Source organism: Puma concolor, chromosome A1 (genome assembly GCF_028749965.1).
Source record: "Puma concolor isolate L17-30 chromosome A1, mPumCon1.1.hap2, whole genome shotgun sequence".
In the NCBI taxonomy this organism is placed as follows: domain Eukaryota; kingdom Metazoa; phylum Chordata; class Mammalia; order Carnivora; family Felidae; genus Puma; species Puma concolor.
This window is the reverse complement of record NC_141667.1, coordinates 154,660,939-154,671,684: the sequence shown is the minus strand read 5'-3', so window position 1 is coordinate 154,671,684 and position 10,746 is coordinate 154,660,939. Positions and strand designations below refer to the sequence as shown.

The 10,746-nt window shown below is 36.7% G+C and overlaps 1 pseudogene; it reads left to right on the top strand.

Annotated features, from left to right (window-relative positions):
• Window positions 1–460: 460 nt before the first annotated feature.
• On the top strand, window positions 461–1,476 carry LOC112856869 (guanine nucleotide-binding protein G(i) subunit alpha-2 pseudogene; annotated as a pseudogene).
• The last annotated feature ends 9,270 nt before the right edge of the window (window positions 1,477–10,746 follow it).

The window sequence follows — 10,746 nt, the reverse complement described above, 5'->3', positions numbered from 1 at the left end:
TATAAATAAATAAAGTATTTTTTTTTTAGAGAGAGAGAGGGAGCAGGAGAGGGGTCAAGTGACAGGGACAGAGGATCTGAGGTGGGCTCTGCACTCACAGCCACAAGTTCCCTGCAGGCTCAAACCCACAAAATGTGAGATTATGACCTGAGCAAAAGTTGGCTGCTCAACCTGCTGAGCCCCCAGGTGCCCCTAAAATAAACTGTTTTTAATATTTAATGTTAGTATTCTGAGATTGGATTTTTAATATCTCATTTGAATAGATTTAATTTTTATTACTTTTTATTTTATTATTTTTTTAAAATTAGTTGTTATTCTTCAAATAGTCATGTCTTTAATTCCTATGTGACTGTAGTTGTTGAGACTCAATATATAAAGATTGGATACTGACAACCAAAGCACTGTGGAGGGTTGGCAGTGGGAGTGGAATGTGTCAGTGGGGCTTGGCAGGGGACAGGGAATGGGTTGCAGCATGAGTGCCCAGGACAGGACAGCGGCCCAGGGCTCTAAGATGATCTACAAAACCTGTTGGGTGATGGTGAGAAGGTGATACGGGAGGTGAAGCTGCTACTTTTGGGTGCTGAGGAGTCAGGGAAGAGCATCACTGTCAAGCAAAGGAAGAACATCCAGGAGGCTGGCAGTCCCAGTCAGTCCTCTACAGCATCACCATCCAGCCCATCATGGCCACTGTCAAAGCCACGGACTATCTGAAGATAGAATTTGCTGGCCCTTCCTGTACACATGACGCCAGGCAGCTGTTTTCTCTGTCCTGAACTGCTGAGGGCAGGGGGTGCTTCCTGAGGGTCTGCCCAGTGTCATCCAGAGGCTTAGGTCTGACCCTGGCCTGCAGGTAGGCTCTGGCTGCTGGCTGGAGTGCCAGCTCCACCGCTCTGCTGCCTTTGACCTCACTGCCCTGGGGAGCATCACACTGAGTAACTACATCCCCACAGAGCAGGACGTGCCATGGTCTCAAGAGAAGACCACTGGCATCGTGGAGACACACCTCACCTTCAGGGACTTACCCTCAAGATATTTGATGTGGGCAGTCCGCGGTCTGAATCAAAGAAGTGGATCCACTGCTTTGAGAGTGTCACAGCCATCATCTCCTGCATAACCTTGGGCACGCATGACCTGTGTTAGCAGAGGATGAGGAGATGCACCACATGCACCAGAACATGAAGCTCTTTGACAATGACTTCTCCAACAACCAGTGGTCACAGACTGGTCCACTATCCTTGTCCTCAACAAGAACTTGTTTGAGCAGATCACCCACACCCCGATACCACCTGTTTCCCTGAGTACAGAGGGGCCAAGAAATATGACCAGGTAGCCAGCCACATCCAAGGTAAGTCTGAGACCCTGCACAAGAGCAAGGATACCAAGGAGATCTACGTGCACTTCACCTGTGCCAACCACACCAAGAACTTGTGGTTCCTGTTTAAAGCTGTCTTCCACATCATCATCAGGAAAACCTGAATGTGACTGCAGGCCACATTAATACACTGTTGGTTAGAATGTGAATTCATAGAGTCATAATGGAAAACAGTATGGAAGTTTCTCAAAAAAAAAAAAAATAGAACCACTGTAAAATCCAGCAATGTCACATTTAAGCATTTATGCAATGTAATATAATCATCATTTTGAAGTGATATATGTACTCTAATGTTTATTGCAGCATTATTTACAATACAATACAATTGCAATGACGTGGATGGAGCTAGAGTGTGTTATACCTGGCAAAATAAGTCAGTCAGTAAGAGAAAGAAATGGTTTCACTCATATGTGGAATTTAAGAAACAAAAAAGATGAACATAGAGGAAGGAAGAAAAAGAGAGAGAGGGATGCAAACTATAAGAGACTCTTAACTATAAAAAATAAACTATGAGTTGCTGGAAATTAAGTGGGGGATGGGCTAAATGGGTGATGGGTATTAAGGAGGGCACTCTATGTGATGTGATGAGCACAGGTGTTATATGTAAGTGGTGAATCACTAAATTCTACTGCTGAAAACAAAATTACAGTTTATGTTAACTTTATGTTAAAATTTAAATAAAAACTTGAAATAATAAAAAGGATATTTTCTGAGATCTTTAATTTTTGTGGCAAAAAAAGATAATTATGTGTTAATATGTTAATTCTTATAATCACTTCACAGTGTATATGTGTATAAAATCATCACATTGTACACTTTAGTTATATTCAATTTTATTCATCAATTATACTTTATAATAATAGAAAAATAAAATGTAAAAAAATAAATATTTTCAAGTTTGGTAGATTGCAGGATTATTTCTCAAAGAGAGATCTTCTCAATAGATATGACTTTGAATTTTAATTGCCTTTAATCCCTGCAAATCCATATTATAAGTATTAGAGGTATACTTTTGCTAATTAGAACAGTAATTTTTCTGTCTCTTACCTCTTTATCCATTTATATATTTCACTTCTAAAACCTTCATGAAGAATGTGTCACTGCAGACATTTGATTTTTAAACCACTTTAAGATACCTACAACTATTTGAAATTAGGGAAACAAATAGAATCAAAGTGGAATCCCTACTTGTATTCATGGACTGCTGAGGATTAGCAGCATGAGCTGCTGTAGGATTTTGGTGCTGTTTACAAATATGTATATTATTATGACAAAACAAGGACAACAACAAAAAAATGTTCTCTGGGCCTTCTAAGGGGCACAGATAACATATGACTTGGGAAATTGATGGTAACATATCTCCATTTCTCTGAGCCTTTGTGTCCTTGCTAAACTGTGACTGACAGATGTTTTGGCATCTCAGTCTCATTTTCTATAGGCCACCCTTAAATTCAGACCTCAATTAGCCAATACCGTAGACTATTAGTATACTTCTCAGGTACTCAAAGAACACAATAAATTATAAACTTTGGATGAGTATACCTGTGGAAATGAGTACTGTCCTATCCAGTTTTATATTACATTCTCTTTGATCTAATAACCTTAGAATCAACTTCCATACATGTTATCCAGATTTCTTCCACCATAGGTTGTCAGTATCCTGTGACTATTTTTAGTTCATAGCAATATTTTTCAATACAGGTTCTATGCTTCTTCAATGCTGTTCTGGAAACTTAGTCTCCCTATGTTATTGGAAGAAATTAGGAAAGTTTGGAAACATGTCAAGAAGAGAATTTCACCTGGTAAACTATTCTCACAGGTGAAGCCAATGGAAAAATTCTGCATATGTGTTAGTTGATTCTTGCAAGTAAGGGGGATGGTGTGGAATTCTTACATCATCAAAAAATGTTCCAGTATTTTAGCTTCAAAGTTGCAAGTATTGTCTGTGTCCACACAAATGTCTGCCATCCATTTCCCAGGTCCTTCTTCTCCCAATCTATGTCTTTCCCTAGCAAAAGTGATCTTGGATGATCTCTATATTCAAATTCTCCAGGGAGGGAGGGAACAGAACAAATAGGATGGATGTGTGTATAGATAGATAGGTCTATCCATCTATCATCTATCTATCTATCTATCTATCTATCTATCTTTCTATCTTTCCATCTATCTATCATCTATGTATCTATCTATACATCATCTATCTATCATTTATATATCTATCTTTGTCTATAGATAAGTTGTCAGAAGGACATATTTCTAAGTGAAACAAGCAAAAAACACTCTATGTTATTATCTATAGGTAGAATTAAATAAAAAGAAAAGTCAAACTTTGTAGATAAGTAAATACACACTTATCTTAAGAAACTGGCTAATGCAATTATGTAATCTGGCATAGAAAAATCTGCAGTGTGTGTTAGAAGGCTGAAAATCCAGGGGAGAGCGGATATGTCAGTTCAAGCCCAGTGGTTGACCACTGGAAATCCAGGGAAGAGCTGACATCGAAGTTAATATCCAAAAGCCACCGTAGCTGCAAAATTCTCTCACCAATGATTAGCAGGAAATAATCTTTTGCCTATGTATTCAACAGCATTGACCACTCCTCATTCTTCAAACATGATATTCTCTAGGCATCTGTGACAACTATACACTCATAATTTTCTGCCCCAAGTGCCCCCTTTTTTATCCTGCATTGAATTTCTCCTTAATTCAGCTTCTACTTTTTAGTGGAACCCAAGGATCTGGTCATGATTTTCTACTTCATGTTATCTTTTTCAGATAATGTATATCAAGTAATATTCTCTCCTACTCCAAATATTTCTGATATCTAAAAACAATTGTTCATATCATCTGTGACTTTACTTTTTCACACCACTACAATTCTTTGTTATGTTACCACAAAAGCCACTTAAACCATCTCCCAAGTTTATTTCTTGTTCAATAAATATTTCTGTGCAGGCCAGTGATATTTAATCTTAAAACAAATAAGAAAAAAAAAAAGAGATATAGAGAGAGTGCAAACAAGTAAAGAAACAACAACAACAATGTCAAATTACTTCCCTCCTATCTTGAAATCTTTAAAATAAAATTTTATGGGTGCCTGGGTGGCTCAGTGGTTGAGCGTCCAAATTCGGCTCAGGTCATGATCTCTCAGTTGACGAGTTCGAGCCCTGTGTCGGGCTCTGTGCTGACAGCTCAGAGTCTGGAGACTACTTCTGATTCTTTGTCTTCCTCTCTCTCTGCCTCTCCCCTGCTCATGCTCTGTCTCTCTCTGTCTCAAAAATAAAGATATACATTAATTTTTTAAATAAAATAAAATTTTAAAAATTTACTAAGAAAAATGTAAAAATTTCTTAGTATGTTTCAAAGTTTTAAATGAATGTATTACTGTCTAACTTTATGACTTCATCTAATACTAGTATTATTTTATCATTCTGCGTTAGCAACACTGTATTTTTTCCATTACTAAAACAAATTTTATCTAGCCTTCAGGTTTATAAATGCCGCTCACTTCAGATAGAATAAGGGATACAAGGATGGTTAAAAAACTCACTCCTTTTATCTAACAGACCTCAACTTCTCACATTGCTAAGAGGTTTTTCCTTTACTACTAAATATGAATCATGATGGAGGATGATGAAGATGAAAATGTATTTTTAAACTTTAAGCCGGGGCGCCTGGGAGGCTCAGTTGGTTGGGCGACTGACTTTGGCTCAGGTCATGATCTCACAGTCCGTGAGTTCGAGCCCCACATAGGGCTCTGTGCTGACAGCTTGGAGCCTGTTTCAGATTCTGTGTCTCCCTCTCTCTCTGACCACCCCCCCCATTCATGCTCTGTCTCTCTATGTCTCAAAAATGAATAAACGTCAAATAAAAAAAAATTAAAAAAAAAAAAACTTTAAGCCTTCATAATTACTTGAAATTGTTGTGTTTCCTACTCGTCAACTCCTTATTTTGTAACATTTCCTGTAGAATGGAAACCCCATAAAATTAAGGAAATATATATTTTCCCCAATGATCCTCCAGTTTCTATAAATTTTCTTTGAATATATTAGGTATAGAAAGTATTTATTAAAGAATTGAATGCTGATAGATGGAAAATACACGATGATTTATCAGATTAATTGGGTGAAGAGACTTAACAGACTCTCATGTCTTGATTTCAGGTGTAGACTAATAAAAGGACATTGGTCACATTCTCTGATATGTAACATCATGGGGCAGGATGAGAGGGGGTAAGCTTGAGTCGGGGGAAGATTAATTGCAGTATAATGACCACAGATTTGGGCTGCATGTGGAACAACTTGATACATAAAAATACTCCACATTAAAATATATATTTAGTTTCAGAGTTCAGAAGGAATTTGAGGTTACAGATATTGTTGAAAGTGAGTAGTAATTAAACCAGAAGTATGTGTAATGTAAAGAGAACATGGTCTAAAATCATGAAATGAGAAAAACATCAGTACTTTAGAGACTGGTAAATGAACTAACCTACAATGGTGAATAATCCTAGAAGCCAAATAATGATGTTGAATATAGAAATGTAGCCATCAATGTGTCAAGCAAGTGAATGATTAATATAATGACAAAAATATATCAATGATCTTGGCATGGATAATTCTCTAAGGTAAATTTGGTAATGGGAGTCATATTTCAGGGGATTCAGGAATGAAATTGACAAGAAGTAGAAACTGAGTATCAGCAACTCTTCTTTTAGATATTGGTTTGAAGAGGGGGATGGGGTATATTATGGTTAGAAGATGCTGGCAACAAAAGCTAGTTGTAACAGTTTTCATGGTCTCCTATAGTTTTTGAAAAAGCTGAGAAAAATCGCCCAGCCCCCTCTGCAACTAGTTTGGGCAATGTGTCAAATTCTGAAGAATGAAATAATGAGAACCAAATCAGGGCTAGGCCAGAAATAGTTCTTGCAGACACAAAAAGAAATCTGTACCCAGACAAGCAAAATTGAGAAAATGAAGTAAATTTAAAAGAAATTAAATCTTAGGAGTAGTAAGCAAATAGCAAAAAATTTTTAAAAATCTGTTTCAAATGTCTTTAGATAGATAATTGATTTTTAGTTAACAACAAAGAACGCCAAAAGGAAGTGGTGTGATACCTCAAATAATTTAGAGAAATTAATGGCCATCTTGTAATAAATATATTATTCCATGAGGCAGTCATGGGGATGTATCTCTCAGATCACTGAAGGGAACATAACTTACTAACATCTCTAAGTGCTGTGCTTTCAAATCCATGGCCAAGGTTTCCCCAATGCCACACATCCATGGGCTGCCCCCAGATAGTCTGAGCACAGCAGGTAGGCTAAGACAAACTAATTCCTGAGAGACACAACTCCTGTGATGAGTGATTTTGAATAAAGGACTCCCCATCAGCCTTGCCAGAACATTGGTAGAGCTTTACAGCATTTCCTTTCATCTCTGCTTCATGTGAGTCAGATTTGCATTTGGGGCTGACTGTTCTTTACTTTCCTGGTTCCTTCCCACAATAGATGAATTGTCTAGGATGTAACTTTATTTTACCTGAAAATTAATAAGTTAGATGTTACTCTTACATGGATCCTGGCAGAAGACACAAGATTCTTGCACTTGTCCCCAAGGCCCATGGTCCCCAAGTCTGATTACCCTGATGCTAAAATAACCCATATGTGTGTCCTCAGTTCTTACATTCTTTGCATATAAGGCAAGGTATAGGTGTAATAAAACCTATGGGGAGGGTCTTCCAACAATAGATAGTCTTCTTGTCTAATCTTTTTTGGCATCTGTTTACCAGAGGACTGAGATTAACACAACAAACTAATGAAAAACAAAGCAAACAAACAAAAAACTTAACCCACAGCAGCATGCCTTAAAGAAAATAAGTATTCTTCAGATAATGAGATTTATACAAGAAGAAAAGTCAGGTATCTACTAAATAAAGAAGATCAGTGAAAATATTTATGAGTTAGAAAATACAATTGGTAAATATTAAAATTTATTCAACTAAAAGAATTCATATAAATGTAGATACAAATAAATTCTATTTAGCACACTTGTCTGGCTCAATCAGAAGAGCATGAGACTCTTGATCTTGTGGTTGTGAGGGTAAGCTTTATGTTGGGTGTAGAGATTACTTAAAATAAACAAACAAACAAAAAACAATATTTTTAAAAAATCCTGCCTTATGTTTTCTGAAACTTTTTTGAAAACAAATTTATACAAATCTAATGGAAAGAGTTAATTTTAGGGTAAAGAAAGAATAACTTATTCTAGAGATGAAGACATATTATAAAATTATATTTAAAATTTGGTATTTATTCAAGTATAGTAGAATAAAGGCCAAAAACTCTAAAATGCATAGATATGACATAAGCAGGGAAAAAGCAATGCAGAAAAATAGTAAGTGTAACATCATTTGGATATCTGTATCTTTATAGTTAAAATAAAATGTAATGTCTACTTTACTTCACTCATGAAAAATCAATGCCATGGAGATAATTGATAAAAATTTGAATTGAAAAATATCAAGTTTTGAAAGATAATATGACAATATATTTATGACTTCAGACTAGGAAAATAATCCTTTAATTGAACACAAAATGTTCAAAAATAAAGGAAATTTTTTAGCCTGTCCATCACACTAATTTAAGAATGTCTGTTCTCTTTACAGACATTATTAAGACAATTGAAAGGATGAGTCATAAAAAACAAAAATATACTCAAAATGCACAACCAACAACCATTTCATTCAGACTGTTTAAACTGCAAAGGAAACAACAAAACTAAAAGACAACCGACAGAATGGGAAAAGATATTTCCAAATGACATATCAGACAAAGGGCTAGTATTCAAAATCTATAAAGAACTTACCAAACTCCACACCCCAAAATTAAATAATTTAGTGAAGAAATGGGCAGAAAACATGAATAGACACTTCTCTAAAGAAGACATCCGCATGGCCAACAGGCACATGAAAAGATGCTCAACGTCGCTCCTTATCAGGGAAATACAAATCAAAACCACACTCAGATATAACCTCATGCTAGTCAGAGTGGCCAAAATGAACAAATCAGGAGACTATAGATGCTGGTGAGGATGTGGAGAAATGGGAACCCTCTTGCACTGTTGGTGGGAATGCCAATTGGTGCAGCCACTCTGGAAAACAGTGTGGAGGTTCCTCAGAAAATTAAAAATAGACCTACCCTATGACCCAGCAATAGCACTGCTAGGAATTTACCCAAGGGATACAGGAGTACTGATGCAGAGGGGCACTTGTACCCCAATGTTTATAGCAGCACTCTCAACAATAGCCAAATTATGGAAAGAGCCTAAATGTCCATCAACTGATGAATGGATAAAGAAATTGTGGTTTATATACACAATGGAGTACTACATGGCAATGAGAAAGAACGAAATATGGCCCTTTGTAGCAACGTGGATGGAACTGGAGAGTGTGATGCTAAGTGAAATAAGCCATACAGAGAAAGACAGATACCATATGTTTTCACTCTTATGTGGATCCTGAGAAACTTCACAGAAACCCATGGAGGAGGGGAAGGAAAAAAAAAAAGAGGTTAGAGTGGGAGAGAGCCAAAGCATAAGAGACTCTTAAAAACTGAGAACAGGGGCGCGCCTGGGTGGCGCAGTCGGTTAAGCGTCCGACTTCAGCCAGGTCACGATCTCGCGGTCCGTGAGTTCGAGCCCCGCGTCGGGCTCTGGGCTGATGGCTCAGAGCCTGGAGCCTGTTTCCGATTCTGTGTCTCCCTCTCTCTCTGCCCCTCCCCTGTTCATGCTCTGTCTCTCTGTGTCCCAAAAATAAATAAACGTTGAAAAAAAAATTAAAAAAAAAAACAAAAAAAAAAACTGAGAACAAACTGAGGGTTGATGGGGGGTGGGAGGGAGGGGAGGGTGGGTGATGGGTATTGAGGAGGGCACCTTTTGGGATGAGCACTAGGTGTTGTATGTCAAACCAGTTTGACAATAAATTTCATATAAAAAATATATTGCTATGAATCAATAAAGAATAAAAATATGAATAAGCAACTTACAAAAGAGGTAACCCAAACACTTAAAAACAAGCTTAGTATCATTAATTATCAGGCAAATGTAAATTAAAAAACAAAGTGAAATATCTATGCAAACCCATTACAATGGCTAAAATAAAGACTACCACAACCCAAGTTGTCCTGAAACATTGCAGCCACAGGAATTACAATGAACGATGATTTAGAGTGAAAGCTGATGCAACCATATTGCAAACCATTTTGAAATTATTTACTTTTATGGTATGTAAAATGTATAAAAAGTAATTACACTCCTAGAAAGACCAATGTTATATCTATTAGACCTATTAAAATGGCTCTTATCAAAATTCCAGAAATAGCTTGTGCTGGCAACAATTCAGAGAAAAAGGAAACCTTGTGCATTTTTGGTGGAAATGTAAATTTTTGCAGCCACTATGGGAAACAATATGAAATTCAACAAAACTTAAAAAGAAGCAAAATAAAACTATAAAATTATCCAACCATTCCACTTCCAAAGGAAGCTAAAACACTAACTCAAAAAGGCACCCCCATTTTCATTTCAACAGTTTTACAATAGCCAAGATATATAACCATGTATCTATTATCTAAGTATATTTTGATGAATGAATGGATAAAGATAATGTGGTATATAAATGCAATGGAATCCTATTCAGCGATAAAAATAAAATATTTCTATTTGTGACAACATGGGTGGATCTTGAGGACATTATGCTAAGTGAAAAGTTAGGAATTAATAAAACAGAGAAAGACAAGTACTGTATGATCTCACTTATATGTAGAATCTAAAAACAACCAAATGGGGGCACCTGGGTGGCTCAGTCGGTTGAGCGTCCGACTTCAGCTCAGGTCATGATCTCGCGGTCCGCGAGTTCGAGCCCCGCGTCGGGCTCTGGGCTGATGGCACAGAGCCTGGAGCCTGCTTCCGATTCTGTGTCTCCCTCTCTCTCTGCCCCTCCCCCGTTCATGCTCTGTCTCTCTCTGTCTCAAAAATAAATAAACGTTAAAAAAAAATTTTTAAAAATAAATAAATAAAAAATAAAAAATAAAAACAACCAAATGGTGAGATCATTTCTCCTCATTTTGTTTAATGATAAAAATTATACAAGTAAAATTGCAGGTGATCTGTCTGTATATTAATCAATCTACTGTCTATTTTTTCCTATATCATCCATCAATTTTTGTGTTTTTGTTTGTTTGTTTGTTTGTTTTTTAGTAGGCTCTACAGCCAAAATGGGGCTTGACCTCATAAGCCTGAGATTGAGTTGCATGCTCTACTGACTGAGCCAGCCAGTAGTCCCATTTTTTCTTTATGTTTGCTATATGCATAAACATG